This window comes from Bombina bombina, chromosome 4, assembly GCF_027579735.1.
Source record: "Bombina bombina isolate aBomBom1 chromosome 4, aBomBom1.pri, whole genome shotgun sequence".
NCBI lineage: Eukaryota > Metazoa > Chordata > Amphibia > Anura > Bombinatoridae > Bombina > Bombina bombina.
This window is the reverse complement of record NC_069502.1, coordinates 500,213,170-500,235,087: the sequence shown is the minus strand read 5'-3', so window position 1 is coordinate 500,235,087 and position 21,918 is coordinate 500,213,170. Positions and strand designations below refer to the sequence as shown.

General features: G+C 38.9%; 1 protein-coding gene across 1 annotated transcript in view; it reads left to right on the top strand.

The window, feature by feature from the left end:
* Positions 1-21,918, top strand: part of KHDRBS2 (KH RNA binding domain containing, signal transduction associated 2) — a 1,203,795-nt gene that overhangs the window by 515,689 nt on the left and 666,188 nt on the right. The gene's annotated exons all lie outside the window — the stretch shown is intronic.

Here is a 21,918-nt window from a genome sequence, read left to right as displayed (position 1 = left end):
GGTGTATGTGTATGTCTTTGTGCATTTTCTGTGGGTGTCTCTGTGAGGGTGTATTTGTGTGTGTGTATTTCTTTGTGCAATTTCTGTGGGTGTCTCTGAGAGGGTGTGTGTGTATGTATGTCTTTGTGTATTTTCTGTGGATGTCTCTGTGAGGGTATGTGCATATGTCTTTGTGTATTTTCTGTGGGTGTCTCTGTCTTTGTGTATTTTCTGTGGTGTCTCTGTGAGGGTGTGTGTAAGTATGTCTTTGTATATTTCCTCTGGATGCTTCTATAAGGGTGTGTATGTCTCTGTGTGTTTTCTGTGTATGTCTCTGTGAGGGTGTGTGTATGTATGTCTGTTTTCTGTGTATGTCTCTGTGAGGGTGTGTGCGTATGTCTTTGTGTATTTTCTGTGGGTGTCTCTGTGAGGGTGTGTATATATATAAAAAAAAATGCAGATTATAATAAGATGTTATATACAATAATCATGCACAAATGACAAAGAAAACAATACTCTCCTAATAATCCAGACCGCTGCCTTCTTGCAGTCTCTCCCAAAAGACTGAACAATTTGGATTGCTTGAAAGTATACAGATAGTGCTCGTCTTTTTACAAGTATATTGAACAATGTAGAGATTTCCACTAAATAGAGGTAAGGAGGACTTAACAGGTGTATTGCAGTCAAATATTATATATGCAGTATACTCACTCCATATAATTTGGATGATAAGCCAAGTAGGAACAAGATTGGAACCACTTGTATCTTGTGACTTAAGTTTCAACCAAAACTAAGAGAAGAAAAATAAAGGCTCCAATCAGGGTAGAATCATTCACTTGGTAATGTATTCAATAGTAACTTACTTCAGTAAAAACCGGAATCCAGCGATGTCACAGCTACAAAATATAAAAGACACAATGTGTCTGATAAAAAAAATGAACAAAGCTTTATTGTTAAGCTCAGCTCAACGCGTTTCAATGTTTAAAATGTCTTTCTCAAGAGCAAATTAAAAACAGTAGTGGTTTGTTGTAAAGTGACATACAATGCTGGTTTAAATACAGGTTTCCTGGGATCCAACTTCCGGTGAAACCGGAGATTGGATTTACAAAAAATTTTCCTATACATAAAACTTTTTGGCCAGAAGGTTCTTAAATTCAAAGAAGATTATATTAAATACTTATTTCAAAATTATATAATTATCTCTTTTGATGTTGAACCATCAAGTCAAAAAGTGCCGTAAAATCATCCAATACAAAGTAAACTTCAAAAAGAACCAATCAAAACGACGGGAGAGAAGTCTTCATTTGAGTAGTCCCTTTGTTACAGTTCCGTTTCAGGTCCGTAATGATCATGTGCTGTTCCGTACCAATCATATGTGGTTGTCGAATCTTAAGCGGCAGAGGTCACATATTGATGTATTGGCCAATTAGATGATCTGAATCTCGTCATGACAAATGAATGGGATAGTCTCTTTTCAGGTTCGACTAAAGTTGTAACATAGTTCTATGACTCCGAGGTCCAGCCAATCAGATAGTTAGATTATCGTACCATCTTTGATATTGACATTCTATAGTATTTACAAAAAAACAAACAAGTGAGGAGTATTTGTACTTGAAAAATAGACAGAAAAATATTGTAAGGATAATTTGATGCAGAAATCATATATTACAAATGAATAATATTAGCAGTTTATACATTTAAGGACGGACAAATAAACTAAATCAAAAGACTAAGATGATAATGATTTTTTTTTGTGTATTTATGTATTTGTGTATTTCCTCTGTATGCCTCTATGAGGGTGTGTATGTCTTTGTGTGTTTTCTGTGGATGTCTCTGTGAGGGTGTGTGCATATGTCTTTGTTAATTTTCTGTGGGTGTCTCTGTGAGGGTGTGTATGTCTTTGTGTGTTTTCTGTGGATGTCTCTGTGAGGGTGTGTGCATATGTCTTTGTTCATTTTATGTGGGTGTCTCTGTGAGGGTGTGTACGTATGTCTTTGTGTGTTTTCTGTGGATGTCTCTGTGAGGGTGTGTGCGTATGTCTTTGTGCATTTTTTGTGGGTGTCTCTGTGAAGGTGTGTGCATATGTCTTTGTGTGTTTTCTGTGGATGTCTCTGTGAGTGTGTGTGCATATGTCTTTGTGCATTTTCTGTGGGTGTCTGTGTGAGGGTGTGTGTGTGTATTTCTTTGTGCAATTTCTGTGGGTTTCTCTGAGAGGGTGTGTGTGTGTGTATGTGTGTCTTTGTGTATTTTCTGTGGATGCCTCTGTGAGGGTGGGTGTGTATGTCTTTGTGTTTTCTGTGGATGTCTCAGTTAGGGTGTGTGTGTGTGTGTATGTATGTCTTTGTGTATTTTCTGTGGATGCCTCTGTGAGGGTGGGTGTGTATGTCTTTGTGTTTTCTGTGGATGTCTTTGTGAGGGTATGTGCATACGTCTGTGTATTTTATGTGGGTGTCTCTGTCTTTGTGTATTTTATGTGGGTGTCTCTGTGAAGGTGCGTGCATGTATGTCTTTGTGTATTTCCTCTGGATGCCTCTATGAGAGTGTGTATGTCTTTGTGTGTTTTATGTGGATGTCTCTGTGAGGGTGTGTGTGTGTATGTATGTCTGTTTTCTGTGGATGTCTCTGTGAGGGTGTGTGCGTATGTCTTTGTGCATTTTCTGTGGGTGTCTCTGTGAAGGTGTGTGCATATGTCTTTGTGTGTTTTCTGTGGGTGTCTCTGTGAGGGTGTGTGTCTTTTTTCTGTGGATGTCTCTGTGATGGTGTGTGCATATGTCTGTGTGTTTTCTGTGGGCTTCTCTGAAAGTGTGTGCATATGTCTGTGTTTTCTGTGGGTGTCTCTGATGGTGTGTGCATATGTCTGTATTTTCTGTGAATGTCTCTGTAAGGGTGTGTGCATATGTCTGTGGGTTTTCTGTGGGTGTCTCTGTGAGGGTGTGTGTATGTCTGTGCATTTTCTGTGGGTGTCTCTCTGACGGTGTGTGTTTATATATCTTTGTGTGTTTTCTGTGGATGTCTCTGTGAGGGTGTGTGCATATGTCTTTGTTCATTTTCTGTGGGTGTCTCTGTGAGGGTGTGTATGTCTTTGTGTGTTTTCTGTGGATGTCTCTGTGAGGGTGTGTGCATATGTCTTTGTTCATTTTATGTGGGTGTCTCTGTGAGGGTGTGTACGTATGTCTTTGTGTGTTTTCTGTGGATGTCTCTGTGAGGGTGTGTGCGTATGTCTTTGTGCATTTTTTGTGGGTGTCTCTGTGAAGGTGTGTGCATATGTCTTTGTGTGTTTTCTGTGGATGTCTCTGTGAGTGTGTGTGCATATGTCTTTGTGCATTTTCTGTGGGTGTCTGTGTGAGGGTGTGTGTGTGTATTTCTTTGTGCAATTTCTGTGGGTTTCTCTGAGAGGGTGTGTGTGTGTGTATGTGTGTCTTTGTGTATTTTCTGTGGATGCCTCTGTGAGGGTGGGTGTGTATGTCTTTGTGTTTTCTGTGGATGTCTCAGTTAGGGTGTGTGTGTGTGTGTATGTATGTCTTTGTGTATTTTCTGTGGATGCCTCTGTGAGGGTGGGTGTGTATGTCTTTGTGTTTTCTGTGGATGTCTTTGTGAGGGTATGTGCATACGTCTGTGTATTTTATGTGGGTGTCTCTGTCTTTGTGTATTTTATGTGGGTGTCTCTGTGAAGGTGCGTGCATGTATGTCTTTGTGTATTTCCTCTGGATGCCTCTATGAGAGTGTGTATGTCTTTGTGTGTTTTATGTGGATGTCTCTGTGAGGGTGTGTGTGTGTATGTATGTCTGTTTTCTGTGGATGTCTCTGTGAGGGTGTGTGCGTATGTCTTTGTGCATTTTCTGTGGGTGTCTCTGTGAAGGTGTGTGCATATGTCTTTGTGTGTTTTCTGTGGGTGTCTCTGTGAGGGTGTGTGTCTTTTTTCTGTGGATGTCTCTGTGATGGTGTGTGCATATGTCTGTGTGTTTTCTGTGGGCTTCTCTGAAAGTGTGTGCATATGTCTGTGTTTTCTGTGGGTGTCTCTGATGGTGTGTGCATATGTCTGTATTTTCTGTGAATGTCTCTGTAAGGGTGTGTGCATATGTCTGTGGGTTTTCTGTGGGTGTCTCTGTGAGGGTGTGTGTATGTCTGTGCATTTTCTGTGGGTGTCTCTCTGACGGTGTGTGTTTATATATCTTTGTGTGTTTTCTGTGGATGTCTCTGTGAGGGTGTGTGCATATGTCTTTGTTCATTTTCTGTGGGTGTCTCTGTGAGGGTGTGTATGTCTTTGTGTGTTTTCTGTGGATGTCTCTGTGAGGGTGTGTGCATATGTCTTTGTTCATTTTCTGTGGGTGTCTCTGTGAGGGTGTGTACGTATGTCTTTGTGTGTTTTCTGTGGATGTCTCTGTGAGGGTGTGTGCGTATGTCTTTGTGCATTTTTTGTGGGTGTCTCTGTGAAGGTGTGTGCATATGTCTTTGTGTGTTTTCTGTGGATGTCTCTGTGAGTGTGTGTGCATATGTCTTTGTGCATTTTCTGTGGGTGTCTGTGTGAGGGTGTGTGTGTGTATTTCTTTGTGCAATTTCTGTGGGTTTCTCTGAGAGGGTGTGTGTGTGTGTATGTATGTCTTTGTGTATTTTCTGTGGATGCCTCTGTGAGGGTGGGTGTGTATGTCTTTGTGTTTTCTGTGGATGTATTTTTGAGGTTATGTGCATATGTCTGTTTATTTTATGTGGGTGTCTCTGTCTTTGTGTATTTTCTGTGGGTGTCTCTGTGAGGGTGCGTGTATGTATGTCTTTGTGTATTTCCTCTGGATGCCTCTATGAGAGTGTGTATGTCTTTGTGTGTTTTCTGTGGATGTCTCTGTGAGGGTGTGTGTGTATGTATGTCTGTTTTCTGTGGATGTCTCTGTGAGGGTGTGTGCGTATGTCTTTGTGCATTTTCTGTGGGTGTCTCTGTGAAGGTGTGTGCATATGTCTTTGTGTGTTTTCTGTCGGTGTCTCTGTGAGGGTGTGTGTCTTTTTTCTGTGGATGTCTCTGTGATGGTGTGTGCATATGTCTGTGTGTTTTCTGTGGGCTTCTCTGAAAGTGTGTGCATATGTCTGTGTTTTCTGTGGGTGTCTCTGATGGTGTGTGCATATGTCTGTATTTTCTGTGAATGTCTCTGTAAGGGTGTGTGCATATGTCTGTGGGTTTTCTGTGGGTGTCTCTGTGAGGGTGTGTGTATGTCTGTGCATTTTCTGTGGGTGTCTCTCTGACGGTGTGTGTTTGTATATCTTTGTGTGTTTTCTGTGGGTGTCTGTGTGTGTACGTATGTGTGTTTTCTGTGGGTGTCTCTGTGTGTGTGTATGTATGTGTGTGTTTTCTGTGGGTGTCTCTCTGTGTGTGTATGTCTTTGAGTGTTTTCTGTGGGTGTTTATGTGTGTGGGTGTTTATGTATGTCTCTGTGTGTTTTCTGAGGCTGTCTCTGTGGGAGTTTCCTTGGGTGTATGTGCAAGTTTGTGTTTGTGTGTGTGCCCATTGTCTGTTCCTTTTTAGGACATTTTGACCTTACTACTGATTAGTCACATCTTTCTACATACTTTGAGACTAATGAGACCTTTCTGGAAGTCACCAATCCACCACTTAACCTTTAAATCATTGTTTAGGCAGTTCAGGGCCCTTCGTTTTTGCCACTGCATGCTGTTGCCATCATATAGTTGTCATCTTCCTTGACAAAAAGGTAATCAGAACTCCATATTTTGTCTTGTAAATCTCCTTTTTTGACAAATCTGTATTCTACCTCATTATTGTCAGGTCAATGTAAACAAGTGCTTAGTGTCTGTGTGGGTGTCTGTGTCTGAGTGTGTTTGTGTGTTCCTTTACAACATTTTCAAGCTTGACTACACTTAAGAATAAAGGGCATATACATTTTAGTCACTAGGTCAAAAATTGCACATGTGAAAGGGGGGGGTGATCAATGGTTAAGTAAGGGGTCCCAAAATTTCTAGTGGTGGCCCTGCTCACATGTGTGCCCGTTCAGGTTGCACACTCGCTAACATTAACTTTGTGTGTTTTTTCGTTAATTTTCTGTGTTTCACGTACATGGGCACAAATCAGCTAAGTTGTGGGCGGGGCATCTGGTACATTAAAAATAGGTTATTATTCTGTTTACAATTACTTTAATATTAAAATGTAATTATATATTATGACTCAACTGTCAGATGTGAAAAATATTCTGTTTACAATTAGTTTAATATTAAATTTTAATGATATATTAAGACTCAATTGTGAGATGTGAAAAAGAGTCTTCATTTTTTTGTGATATCCATATATTGAGAACTACCCCCCCCCACACACACACACAGTTTGTGCTCTCCATTGAAGTCTATGGGAGATTATGTTAACGCAGTTGCCATATTCAAAGTTCAACTTTTTGCGCGTGTCAGGTTTTGCTCTCACGCTAACTTTACTTTCAGCTTGTAATACAAATGCAACCAATGCACGCAAAAATCCTTTATGTAGCGAATAGCACTCCAATCGTAATCTAGCCCTTATTTGGTTCCATGCACATGGCAAGTACATGCACATATCTGCCTGTGAGAGCAAAATAACCTGTTCCCATCATTAAATGGGATCGCTGATCTGATGCTGTTGTTGGAAATCCCTGCACTGCAGGCAATAATCATTGTTTGAATAGACTCTGAGGTCAGTATGTCCAAGGCTATGTGGGAGTGCCAGTCATATCCCCACAAGTGTGTGGTGACATCACAGACAGGATTGGACCAAGAAGAGACAGGCAGTAATGGGAGATGGATGGGGGGGGGGGGGTTATAGGCTCAATAAAATATGTGTATAGGCCCCTAATAAAGGTTATATATATATATATATATATATATATATATATATATATATATATATATATATATATATATATATACACTGTATAAATTGTAGAACAGTAGCAATTTTTTCTTCAGCTATGTTTTTCATTTTGCTCTTATTTTTGTTTTCAGCTTTGGGAGAGTATATGTTAAATGTATGTTTTTTTGTTTTTGTTTTTTTCTGTTGAACCAATCCAATTTAATGGTATGGGTATTTTTGTTTATATATGCGCCATAGTTTGTAGCTTGACAAAGGGGCAGGAGCCCCCAAATGTTGCTCGTGTTTTCAGCTAATAAACAAATTCACATCTTTACCCTGGGAATGCAGCTTTCTAATTTTTTGTATTCAGATTGTTATAGAGCTAGGGGGGGGCTCTGGAATCTAGAAACCGATATATGTGAAGTCTATTACTTTGGAGGTGCTTACTTTAAAGGGACAGTCAAGTAAAAAAAAGAAAAAAACTTTCATGATTCTAATAGGGCATGTCATTTTAGACAACTTTCCAATTTACTTTTATCACCAATTTTGTTTGGTTTTCTTGGTATTCTTAGTTGAAAGCTAAACCTAGGAAGGTCATATGCTAATTTCTTAGACTTGAAGGCCGCCTCTAATCTGAATGCATTTTGAAAAAATTCACCACTAGAGGGCGTTAGTTCATGTGTGTCATATAGATAACATTGAGCTCATGCACGTGAAGTTACCTAGGAGTCAGCACTGATTGGCTAAAATTCAAGTCTGTTAAGAGAACTGAAATATGGGGGCAGTTTGCAGAGGCTTAGATACAAGGTAATTACAGAGGTAAAATGTGTATTATTATAACTGGGTTGGTTGTGCAAAACTGGGGAATGAGTAATAAAGGGATTATCTATCTTTTCTGGTGTTGACTGTCCCTTTAAGAGTTCTGGTCTTGATATGATTTTCTGCTTAAAAAATGTTGAGGAAGTTATGTTGAGTTAAAGCAAATAACCCATAATCATGTTGAATTTACATACAACAGAACCAAACTAGAAAGATTGGCTTTGGGAAGACTAGTTTTATTATTACAACAACAAAACAATGATTTTTTACTAGGAAGGAGAGCCATCATGTAACGTTAGGTTATCCCATTGTATGTAAAGGATCACTAAATTACAGTAAAGTCACATAATCAACAAGTGGCTAATAAAAAAACAATGCAATACCACTTGTGAATTTTCAATGAACAGTAGATTTTTCTGGCATTTTATTTTGCCAGCTTCCTGTATCATGTGACAGTCATCAACCAACCAACCACAGACTCATATACATATACACTGTGAAGTACCAGCTGCCAGTAGTCAGTAGTGTGTTGCTTCTCCAGAACCTACCTAGATATGTTTTTTAACAAAGGACTTCAAGAGAACAAAGTGCATTTGATAATAGAACTACATTGAAAATTATCTTAAAATTAAAAAAAAGAAAGAAAGCTTGTAATCTATATATATATTTTTTTTTATGCATACCATACCATACAGATTTACATTGTTAAACATAACAATCCATATTCTGTTTTGTTTGCAACTGCACTGTTAATATGAGAAAGTAATGACTCAGCTGTGACAGCAGGGAAATTGCTATTTTCATTCTCTTTTTATTTTTATTAATTTAATTTTAAAACTTCAGCTCTTAAATTAAGTCAACTTAAATAGCATTTCAAAATTGTGTCTAATTACTCAAACTTTGTTTAATGATAAACTTTTTACATTTAGAGGGATTTTCACTTATACTAGTATGTTATGTCAGACATAGGATGGATAACAAATGCATAAATTAGAACTGTATTAGAATTTCAGTATAGAAAATCCTATTAAAATGTACTATGAAGATACTTACCTTGGTATATTTAATGTATGAAAATCCTCTATAACATGATTATCATAATTCTTATAGAGCAACAGTGATCTCTAGTAATATAATCATTCAGATTAATACTGAATATGTTTATATTGTGATACGTACAGTCTCACATTGAAGTGACACTTCTCCTCTGGATGACCTTCTAGCCAGTAATTGCCTTTTGCAAAATGGGAAGAACCTTGCCCAAGAAATGTTTTATTTATGGTAAGGGAAAAAAAAAACTGAGAAGAGGCAAAATAGATGTTAATGCAAACTAACACAAATTCAGTTGCGGTTTTAACCCGGGTCTCTCAGACATTACAAGTACATATCATACATTTGAGGGTAAGAAACTTGAAAACATACAGAAAATAATTTAATAATACATATTAATGCATTTCAGAAGTAATTTATTTTATTAGACCTGATATTTTATTGTATACATTGGTATTTATTTTTTATTGATCATTTTTGTTGTCTTTATGTCAGGTTAGATCATTCAAAACTGTGATTCCATTCTAGTGAGAGTTTTGGGAACACAAGCACTAAAGTGAAATGCAGGATAGATATTGATGTGTTTATAATAACAATAACCAATAAAAATTGATTGGTCTTTTAACCCCTTAATGACCACAGCACTTTTCCATTTTCTGTCCGTTTGGGACCAAGGCTATTTTTACATTTTTGCGGTGTTTGTGTTTAGCTGTAATTTCCCTCATACTCATTTACTGTACCCACACATATTATATACCGTTTTTCTCGCCATCAAATTAACTTTCTAAAAATACCATTATTTTCATCATATCTTATAATTTACTATAAAATTTTTTATAAAATATGAGGAAAAAATGGAAAAAAACACACTTTTTTTAACTTTGACCCCCAAAATCTGTTACACATCTACAACCACCAAAAAGAAAACATGCTAAATAGTTTCTAAATTTTGTCCTGAGTTTAGAAATACCTAATATTTACATGTTCTTTGCTTTTTTTGTAAGTTATAGGGCCATAAATACAAGTAGAATTTTGCTATTTCCAATCTACTTTTTTTCAAACTTAGCGCTAGTTACATTGGAACACTAATATCTTTCAGGAATCCCTGAATATCAATTGACATGTATATATTTTTTTTTAGAAGACATCCCAAAGTATTGATCTAGGCCAATTTTGGTATATTTCATGCCACCATTTCACCGCCAAATGCGATCAAATACAAAAAATCGTTCACTTTTTCACAAATTTTTTCACAAACTTTCGGTTTCTCACTGAAATTATTTACAAACAGCTTGTGCAATTATGGCACAAATGGTTGTAAATGCTTCTCTGGGATCCCCTTTGTTCACAAATAGCAGACATATATGGCTTTGGCATTGCTTTTTGGTAATTAGAAGGCCGCTAAATGCCGCTGCGCACCACACGTGTATTATGCCCAGCAGTGCAGGGGTTAATTAGGGAGCTTGTAGGGAGCTTGTATGGTTAATTTTAGCTTTAGTGTAGTGTAGTAGACAACCCAAAGTATTGATCTAGGCCCATTTTGGTATATTTCATGCCACCATTTCACCGCCAAATGCGATCAAATAAAAAAAAAAACGTTAAATTTTTCACAATTTTAGGTTTCTCACTGAAATCATTTACAAACAGCTTGTGCAATTATGGCACAAATGGTTGTAAATGCTTCTCTGGGATCCCCTTTGTTCAGAAATAGCAGATATATATGACTTTGGCGTTGCTTTCTGGTAATTAGAAGGCCGCAAAATGCTGCTGCGCATCACACGTTATTAATTAGGAAGTTTGTAGGGAGCTTGCAGGGTTAATTTTAGCTTTAGTGTAGAGATCAGCCTCCCACCTGACACATCAGACCCCCTGATCCCTCCCAAACAGCTCCCTTCCCTCCCCCACCCCACAATTGTCCCCGCCATCTTAAGTACTGGCAGAAAGTCTGCCAGTACTAAAATAAAAGCTTTTTGGGGGGTTTAGGTTTTTTTTTTAAAAAAATAATAATAATTCTTCTGCTGTGTAGGACCCCCCTTAGCCTCCAACCTCCCTGATCCCCCCCAAAACAGCTCTGTAACCTTCCCTATCTGCCTTATTGGGGGCCATCTTGGGTACTGGCAGCTGTCTGCCAGTACCCAGCTTGCACAAAAAAGGGCTTTTTTTTTTTTTTCCTTTAGTTTTTTTTTTTCTGTAGTGTAGCTTCCCCAAACACCCCCACCACAAACCCCCACCACCTCATTGATCGTATTTTTTTTTTTTAGTTTTTTTAACTGATTGCCTTTTTCTGTAGTGTAGCGGTTCCCACCCGCTCCCTCCCCGTGCACGCGCCCGCCCCCGCCCTCCCGTGCACGCGCGCGCGTCTGTGCGCGCCCCCGGGCATCCCCGCCCACGATCCCGCCCCCCTCCACATCTCCAGGGCCATCGATGGCCGCCACCCGCCTCCCGGTACTGCTCCCACCCACCAACGAAGGAAGCCACCGATCTCCGGTGCAGAGAGGGCCACAGAGTGGCTCTCTCTGCATCGGATGGCTTCAAAAGGTTATTGCAGGATGCCTCCATATCGAGGCATCACTGCAATAACCGGAAAGCAGCTGGAAGCGAGCAGGATCGCTTCCAGCTGCTTTCCACACCGAGGACGTGCAGGGTACGTCCTCAGGCGTTAACTGCCTTTTTTTTGAGGACGTACCCTGCACGTCCTCGGTCGTTAAGGGGTTAATAAACACATGGTGATGTTTATGCTTAATGTTTAAGAGCAATTTCCTGAAATAACTAAGAGCCAGATTACGAGTTTTGCGTTAGAGGCTATGCTGTGCTAACGAGCAGTTTTCACTCAACGCTTACTTACCTGCAGTGCTGGTATTACAGGTTTTTACAAACTCGTTGTTAAAAGACAAGAAGTGAGCGTTGAGCAAAATTTTGCTCATTACCGCACTCCAATACCAGCGCTGCTTAAGTCAGCGGTGAGCTGGTGTAACGTGCTTGTGCACGATTTCCCCATAGGAATCAACGGGGAGAGCCGGCTGAAAAAAAGTCTAACACCTGCAAAAAAGCAGCGTAAAACTCCTTAACGCAGCCCCAATGATTCCTATGGGGAAATAAAATTTATGTCTACACCTAACACTCTAACATGAACCCCGAGTCTAAACACCCCTAATCTTACACTTATTAACCCCTAATCTGCCGCCCCTGACATCGCCAACACCTAAATGATAATTATTAACCCCTAATCTGCCGCTCCGGACACCGCCACCACCTACATTATACTTATGAACCCCTAATCTGCTGCCTCCAACATCGTCGAACCCTACATTATATTTATTAACCCCTACTCTGCTGCCCCCAATGTCGCCGCCACCTACCTACACTTATTAACCCCTTATCTGCTGCCCCCAATGTCGCTGCCACTATAATAAACATATTAACCCCTAAACCGCCGCACTCCCGCCTCGCAAACATTAGTTAAATATTATTAACGTCCCTAATATCGCCGCCACCTACCTACATTTATTAACCCCTAATCTGCTGCCTCCAACGTCGCCGCCACTATATTAAAGTTATTAACCCCTAAACCTAACTCTAGCCCTAAACCTAACACCCCCTAACTTAAATATAATTTAAATAAATCAAAATAAATATTACTATCATTAACTAAATTATTCCTATTTAAAACTAAATACTTACCTGTAAAATAAACCCTAAACTAGCTACAATATAACTAATAGTTACATTGTATCTAGCTTAGGGTTTATTTTTATTTTACAGGCAAGTTTGTATTTATTTTAACTAGGTAGAATAGTTATTAAATAGTTATTAACTATTTAATAACTACCTAGTTAAAATAAAGACAAATTTACCTGTAAAATAAAACCTAACCTAAGTTACACTAACACCTAACACTACACTATAATTAAATAAATTAACTAAATTAAATACAATTACCTAAATTAAATTAAATTAGCTAAAGTACAACCCCCCACCCCACTAAATTACAGGGCCTTTTGCGGGGCATTGCCCCAAAGTAATCAGCTCTTTTACCTGTAAAAAAAAATACAAACAGCCCCCCCAACAGTAAAACCCACCACCTACACAACCAACCCCCCAAATAAAAACCTATCTAAAAAAATCCAATCAGCCAATAGGATTAAGCTTGCATTCTATTGGCTGTTCCAATCAGCCAATAGAATGCGAACTCAATCCTATTGGCTGATAGGATCAGCAAATGGGATTGAACTTCAATCCTATTGGCTGTTCTACCTTAATTCCGATTGGCTGATAGAATTCCATCAGCCAATCGTAATCTAAGGGATGCCATCTTGGACGATGTCACTTAAAAGTACCTTTATTTTGTGTTAGTCATCGGATGAAGAGGATGCTCCGCGTCGGATGTCTTGAAGATTGACCCGCTCCGTGCCAGATGGATGAAGATAGAAGATGCCGTCCGGATGAAGACTTCTGCCCGTCTGGAGGACCACTTCTGCCCAGCTTGGATGAAGACTTCTGCCCATCTGGAGGACCACTTCTGCCTGGCTTGGATGAAGACTTCTGCCCGTGTGGAGGACCACTTCGCCCGGCTTGGATGAAGACGTCTTCTGGTAAGGTGATCCTCAGGGGGTTAGTGTTAGGTTTTTTTAAGGGTGTATTGGGTGGGTTTTATTTTTAGGTTAGGGACTTTGGGCGGCAAAAGAGCTAACTGCCCTTTTAAGGGCAATGCCTATCCAAATGCCCTTTTCAGGGAAATGGGGAACTTAGGTTGTTTTAGATAGGTTTTTTATTTGGGGGGTTGGTTGTGTGGGTGGTGGGTTTTACTGTTGGGGGGGTTGTTTGTATTTTTTTTTTTACAGGTAAAAGAGCTGATTACTTTGGGGCAATGCCCCGCAAAAGGGCCTTTTAAGGGCTATTGGTAGTTTAGTTTAGGCTAGGGTTTTTTTTTTATTTTGTTGGGGCTTTTTTATTTTAATAGGGCTATTAGATTAGGTGTAATTTTTAATAGGGCTATTAGATTAGGTGTAATTAGTTTAAATGTCTGTAATTTGTTTCTTATTTTCTGTAATTTAGTGTGGGGGTTTGTACTTTAGCTAATTTAATTTAATTTAGGTAATTATATGTAATTTATTTAATTGTATTAAATTTAGTTAATTTATTTAATTATAGTGTAGTGTTAGGTGTAATTGTAACTTAGGTTAGGTTTTATTTTATAGGTACTTTTGTATTTATTTTAGCTAGGTAGTTATTAAATAGTTAATAACTATTTAATAACTATTCTACCTAGTTAAAATAAATACAAACTTGCCTGTAGAATAAAAATAAATCCTAAACTAGTGACAATGTAACTATTAGTTATATTGTAGCTATCTTAGGGTTTATTTTACAGGTAAGTATTTAGTTTTAAATAGGAATAATTTACACCTAGATTTAGAGTTTTGCGGCCAAAGAGGTGTGTTAGCTACGCGTCTTTTTTTTCTAGCGCTGCTTCTAAACAACGCTGGTATTGAGAGTTCTCTGAAGGGCTGCGTTAGGCTCCAAAAAGGGAGCGTTGAGCTGAATTTACCGCCACTTCAACCCTCAATGCCAGCGTTGCTTACGGTAGCGGCTAGCTGGAAAAACGTGCTCGTGCACGATTCCCCCATAGGAAATAATGGGGCAGTTTGGGCTGAAAAAAAACCTAACACCTGCAAAAAAGCAGCGTTCAGCTCCTAACGCAGCCCCATGTTTCCTATGGGGAAACAGTTTCTAGGTCTGCACTTAACACCCTAACATGAACCCCGAGTTTAAACACCCCTAACCTTACACTTATTAACCCCTAATCTGCCGTCCCCGCTATCGCTGACACCTGCATTACACAATTAACTCCTAATCTGCAGCTCCGTTAAGTGACGTCATCCAAGATGGCGTCCCTCGAATTCCGATTGGCTGATAGGATTCTATCAGCCAATTGGAATTAAGGTAGGAAAAATCTGATTGGCTGATTGAATCAGACAATCAGATTCACGTTCAATCGGATTGGCTGATCCAATCAGCCAATCAGATTGAGCTCGCATTCTATTGGCATTCTATGCTACGGCGTTGTAGTGTAAAACTCTTAACTACTGACTTTAAAATGCGGTACCAGTCTTGACAGGAGAGGCTGTATCGTTCACTTTTTGGCAGACTCGTAATACCGGCGCTATGCAAGTCCCATTGAAAAAAGAGGATACGCAATTTATGTAAGTGCATTTGTGGTATTTCCAAGTCTGGCCAAAAAAGTGAGCGGTACACCTGTACCTGCAAGACTCGTAATATCAGCGGGCGTTAAAAAGCAGCATTAGGACCAGCTAACGCTGCTTTTTAAGCCTAACGCAAAACTCGTAATCTAGCCGTAAGTCTTTGTATACCGGCCTATACCACTATGATTATAAGACTTCCATTTGCTGTTTAAAAATTAAATTCCCCCCTGTCCCCTGTAACACATGCATACACCTTGTCGGATGTATGCACGTGTACCTTTGTTACTTATTAGACAGTCTTAATCCTATACTCAGAGAATACCACCCTAATTACCGAGTCAGGGAGCCGTGAACTGAGCGTTTAACGTTGCCATTGATTTATTTGTATAGAATCGTTATAAACAGTATTTCTCTGTATAATCTCCTATGTAATACTATTTTGATAAAATAGACTAGCTGAAGAAGAGAGAACTACCTTTAATTTAATATTTAATATTTAAACTTACTGAAGTTAAGGTAACTGCAGTACTGTTACTAGTATTAAATCTATATATGTTCGATTTTCACAAATCTCTTATGCTAAACAGCACTATTAGCATCTGTAACTTTACTGGCAACAATACAAGTTCAGTATCCTTATTTATAAGGAAATAGACTATGGATGAATGACCACACCCTAGGTCTAATTCCATTACGTATAGAAGCACCCTCCAGGACTTTCACTTTAGGACACTGACGTATATTTATCAGACTTGATCCATTTGTATTTTTAAATGTATGTGTATGTTTGATTTTAAAAGTATTCTCATAAAGGTTAAATTTTTACTTTCTATTTTTGCTCTTCCTTTATAGTGTTTTGCTCTATATACTTAAGCCGCTGAGGAATGTGAGTGCTATCCAAGTGTACACTATTATCAGTTTTGCACTGATTCAGTTTCTTGTTCCGCACGCAGCACCCGCACCTAGTACCTTGAAATCTGCAGTATAAAATTACTGATTTTTAAGCAGATACGTAGGTCGTATTTAAGTTTATTCCTGAATTTATATCATAGCAGTGCCATTAGTACTCCATTTTTCTCTCTTAGCTGCAGAGTGCAGTAGCCCTAGTTTTCACAAATATGCTTTTAGTAAAAGTTATTGTTTCAAGAGCATATGAACATATGCTGTATGTACGCAGCGCACCTACATTCAGTCTGTCCATTGAGTTGGTGGTAGCTTGAATGATCAAGTTGTAACTGACATGCTACATTCTACCCCTAGCTCTCTCAGCAGGTGTGGTGTTTGAATGGGATTACACTGAGCACGCACATCATATGTACAAATGCCGCTGATACAGTAATGACATTTACTAGAAATATTTTTCCTATAACAAGTATGTCGCAAAAATGCTTCTATTCAAAGGTGAAATGCACTCATGCATATTTTGTTTTTGACCGGTCGTTTAAATAAGCTTGTGCTTTAAGTTAGGCAATCACTATTTTTGTACATTTTAAAATAATAAGAAATACACTGTGATAAAATATGCATCATACGAAATCTAAAGCGATTACAGCTTACGCCCAAATCATGCATTTGGTAGCGAATATGGTTAATTTTAAATAACACACAATACTACTGGTCCAATGTGAGGTTTATTTTATGGTTGATGCAATATGAAACCAGAAAGAATTTTATAAGCAGGTGATACACAGAATATTACTATACGCCTCTAAAAGTATGAAAACCAATTATTGTGACTTAACCCTTTGAGTGCTAAGCAATTTCTCACCAGGGTGCTAAGCTGGATTTGAGTTTTTTTGTTTTTTTTTTACTTTTTTTAAATATATATTTTTTTTACTTTTTTTTCCAAATCCCAAGACTTATACATTTGGAAATGTTAGGCGATTACCTTTCCAACGGTATGTCTTGGGGGTCTGTAGCTGCCTAGATGCCTGAGATTTCACTATACTGTTTATTGTAATTTTCAAATAAAGTTGTACGGTTATGTCATCATGTCATTGCGCGTGACATCACCACACAAAACATGAAGCCCCGGTGATGCCTGTCACTATACAGGCCAGATCCCAGGGTGGGAGTCAGTGGGAGCCCCCAGATTGCCCTCAAGGTGGTTGAGCAGAGCCGCCACTAGAAATTTTGGGGCCCCTGAACCATTGATCAAGCCCCCCCACCCTTGACATGTGCAATTTTTGACCAAGTGACTAAAATGTATATGCACTTTATTCTTAAGTGTAATCAAACTTGGAAATGTTGTAAAGGTAGTAACACACAAACACAGAAACACACAGACACATTCATACACTGAAACACACACTCACACATAAGGATTCCCATATAGACACTCTAGCAGACACGCAAAGAAAAACACAAACACACTCAGACACAGACACTCAAACAGACACTCAGCACTTGTTTAGATTGACCTGACAAGTAATGAGGTAGGCAACAGTTAGTCAAAAAATGAGATTTACAAAACAAAATATGGAGTTCTGATTATCTTTTTGTCAAGGAAGATGCCAACTAACTGATGACAACAGCATGCAGTGGCTGAAAGGAAGGACCCTGAACTGCCTAAGCAATAATTGAAAGGTTAAATGGTGGATTGGTGACTTCCGGAAAGGTCTAATTAGTCTAAGGGGCCTATTTATCAAGCTGTCAACTGCAAATACGCTGGAATTCCGCAGCGTAATTGTGGAGAGCTTGATTCGCCTTATTTATCAAAGGCTACAGACCGGCAAAAGTAGAATTTTGTGACATAACATACGATCCGCCGGTCTCAGTCCGACACAGATCGATGATTACATCACTACAGATGTTCTGAATGCAAATTTGGCACTATCTGACTACTTTTGCTAGTTATCAAAAATCTACCAGGTACGCTCGCCACTATTCCGGCCCAGCGTACCTGGTTTTCAATCTGCCGCCCTGGAGGCGGGGGATGCCATAGAAATCAATGGGAGTCTGAAAGCAACGAAAGCTTATGTTAGGCTGCTGCCCGATATCCCATTGATTTCTATGGTAGAATAAAAGTAACGTTTACACCTAACACCCTAACATACCCCAAGTCTAAACACCCCTAATCTGCCGCCACCCTACACCGCCACCACCTACATTATACTTATTAACCCCTAATCTGCCCCCCCACCACTGCCAACACCTAAATAGAAGTTATTAACCCCTATCCCGCCGCTTCCGGAACCCACCTCAACTAAATAAATGTATTAACCCCTAAACCCCTGGCCTCCCACATCACTAGCACTTACTAAACCTATTAACCCCTAAACCGCCAGCCCCCCACATCGCCATAAACTAAATTAAACTATTAACCCCTAAACCTAACAACCCACTAACCTTACATTAAATATTAACCTAAGCTCCCCATTGCCCTGAAAAGGGCATTTGGATGGGCATTGCCCTTAAAAGTGCATTTAGCTCTATTGCAGGCCAAGACCTAATCTAAAACTAAAACCCACCCAATAAACCTTTAAAAAATCCTAACACTAACCCCAGAGGTTTTACTTACAGTTTTGAAGATCCGACATCCATCCTCCAAGAAGCCGGGAGAAGTCCTCAACAAAGCGGTCAAAGTCTTCATCCAAGCCCACAGAAGCCTTCATTCAGACGGCATCTTCTATCTTCATCCATGCGGTGCGGAGCGGCTCCATCTTCAAGACATCCGACTTGGAGCATCCTCTTCTGACGACGACTACCGACGAATGAAGGTTCCTTTAAATGACGTCATCCAAGATGGCGTCCCTTAGATTCCGATTGGCTGATAGAATTATATCAGCCAATCAGAATTAAGGTTGAAAAAATCCTATTGGCTGTTGCAATCAGCCAATAGGATTGAGCTTTAATCATATTGGCTGATCCAATCAGCCAATAGGATTGAGCTTGCATTCTATTGGCTGATTTCAACAGCCAATAGGATTTTTTCAACCTTAATTCCGATTGCCTGATAGAATTCTATCAGCCAATCGGAATTACGGTTGAAAAAATCCTATTGGCTGTTGAAATCAGCCAATAGAATTGAGCTTTCATCCTTTTGGCTGATCCAATCAGCCAATAGAATGCGAGCTCAATTCTATTGGCTGATTGGATCAGCCAATAGGATGAAAGCTCAATCCTATTGGCTGATTGCAACAGCCAATAGGATTTTTTCAACCTTAATTCTGATTGGCTGATAGAATTCTATCAGCCAATCGGAATCTAAGGGACGCCATCTTGGATGACGTCATTGAAAGGAACCTTAATTCGTCTGTAGTCATCGTCAGAAGAGGATGCTCTGCATCGGATGTCTTGAAGATGGAGTCGCTCCGCGTCGGATGCATGAAGATAGAAGATGCTGTCTGGATGAAGACTTCTGCAGGCTTGGATGAAGACTTTGGCCGCTTTATTGAGGACTTCTCCCGGCTTCTTGGATGATAGATGTCAGATCTTCAAAACTGTAAGTACATCTTCTTGGGTTAGTGTTAGGATTTTTTAAGGGTTTATTGGGTGGGTTTTAGTTTCAGATTAGGTCTTGGGCTGCAATAGAGCTAAATGCCCTTTTAAGGGAAATGCCCATCCAAATGCCCTTTTCAGGGCAATGGGGAGCTTAGGTTATTTTAGATTAGCTTTTTATTTGGGGGGTTGGTTGTGTGGGTGGTGGGTTTTACTGTTGGGGGGGTAATTGTATGTTTTATTTTCAGGTAAAAGAGCTGATTACTTTGGGGCAATGCCCCGCAAAAGGCCCTTTTAAGGGCTATTTGTAGTTTATTGTAGGCTAGGGTTTTTTTATTTTGGGGGGGCTTTTTTATTTTCATAGGGGCCTTAGATTAGGTGTAATTAGTTTAAAGCTTTGATAATTTATTTTTTCTTTTTTGTAACTTAGTGTTTATTTTTTTGTGCGATTTAGTGTTTGTTATTTTTTGTAACTTAGTTAGTTTTTGTAACTTTGTAATTTTTTAGTGTAAATTTAAATTATTTGAGAAGGATTAGGTGTTTAAATATATAATATATTTAATTTAATTTGTAGTTTTATGTAATTTTAGTATAAAAGTTAGGTTAGATTAATTTTTATTTTAATATATTTTAATGTAATTTTAGTTTAAAAGTTAGGTTGGCTTAATCATTAATTTAATATAGTTTAATGTAATTTTATTATAATAGTTTAGTTAATTTTATTAATTTAGTTTATGGCGATGTGGGGGGCTGGCGGTTTAGGGGTTAATACATTTATTTAGTTGCGATGAGCTCTGGGAGTGGCAGGATAGGGGTTAATAACTTTATGTAGGTTGCAGCGGTGTAGGGGGCGGCAGATTAGGGGTTAATCATGTAGGTGGCGGTGGGCTCTGGGAGCGGAGAAATAAGAATTAATAAGTTTATTAGAGTGGTGGTGGGCTCCGGGAGCGACGGTTTAGGGGTTAATAACTTTATTTAGTTGCGGCGGGGTCCAGAAGCAGCGGGATAGGGGATAATCAGTTTAGTATAGTGTGGGTGCTTAGTGACAGTATACAAATAAAGCTGGGAAAAAGCCGAAGAGCAGCGAGATTGATGACTGTTAGTTAACAACAGTCCGCTGCTCATCGCCCCGTACTTGGTGCACGGCTTTTTGACAGCTTTTTTGTTAAATATGGAGAACGTATTCAGGTCTGCGGCAGCAATGTTAGGTGAAGTTAGGCGAGCATATTGGTGCAGGTGAATGCAGCACAGTTGATGGCTTGATAAGTAGGCCTCTCAAAGTCTGTAGAAATATGTGAATAATCAGTAGTAAGGTCAAACTGTCCTAAAAAGGAACAGACAATAAACACACACACACACAAACTCAAACACAAACTTGCACATACACCCAAGGAAACACTGACAGAGGCAGCCTCAGAAAACACACAAAGACATACACACACAGAGAGACAACCATATAAAACATACAAAGACATACATACATACACCATTTACTGAGACATCCACAGAAAACACACAAAGACATACACACACTCTCACAGAGACACCCACAGAAAATACACAGACATACACACCCTCACAGAGACACCCACAGAAAACACAGACATACACACACACCCTCACAGCGACATCTACAGAAAACACAGACATACATACATACACACACCCACCCTCACAGAGACATCCACAGAAAACAAACAAAGACATACATACACACACCCTCACAGAGAAAAAACATAAAGATATACGCACACACCCTCACAGACATCCACAGAAAATGCACAAAGACATACACACCCACCCTCACAGAGAGACCCACAGGAAAAAAAATACATACACACTCATAGAGACACAAACAAAAGCACAAAGACATAAACACAGAAACACTCACAGGAGTTAAACTTTCTGCACTTTGCATGCCCTACAACAGTCGGTGACATGCATGATAAAAAAAATTGCAGAAATTAAGAAATCACTTTTTAAAGAATCATATTTGTAAATGTGCAAACAAAAATAATTCTGTAAATTCAAAATTGTACATTAATGATCTGGCTAGATGGCTAGATGAAGAAAGTACTTTTGAAAGTTTGACATATGTTTGATTATTTCCCTAATTTTCCCCAACCAAGAGCACCACTTCAAATATAGTGTACAAATGTTCCCGTCTGTGAGCTGTACTCTATATGGTCTTGGTGGAACCATATGCTGTGGTACTCAGTCTCATACCATTAGATCTGGTTAAATGCAGGATTTAGGCTTGTTTGTATGTATTTTAAAATTAAGTCAGCTGTAGTGTAAACTGAACAGTGTTAAGTTAACCTGTCTCATTTCAAACACTAAGCAATCTTAGTCTGAGAGTATAACATTTTATGCAGATGTAAAAATATTAGATAAAATGCCTCCTTGTGTCTGGAAAGTCCTTGCATAAAGGGGCAGTAAACTGGAATGTAATTAAAATATATATATATATATTAATTAAAAAAAAACATATCTGCCAAAAAGGCACATACCATTTGTGTATTGAGGAGGAAACATTTCTGCATGGCTTTAAATATAGAATTTCTACAGCATTGTCAAATAATCATAAATACACTGCTGCATATTGCTAAA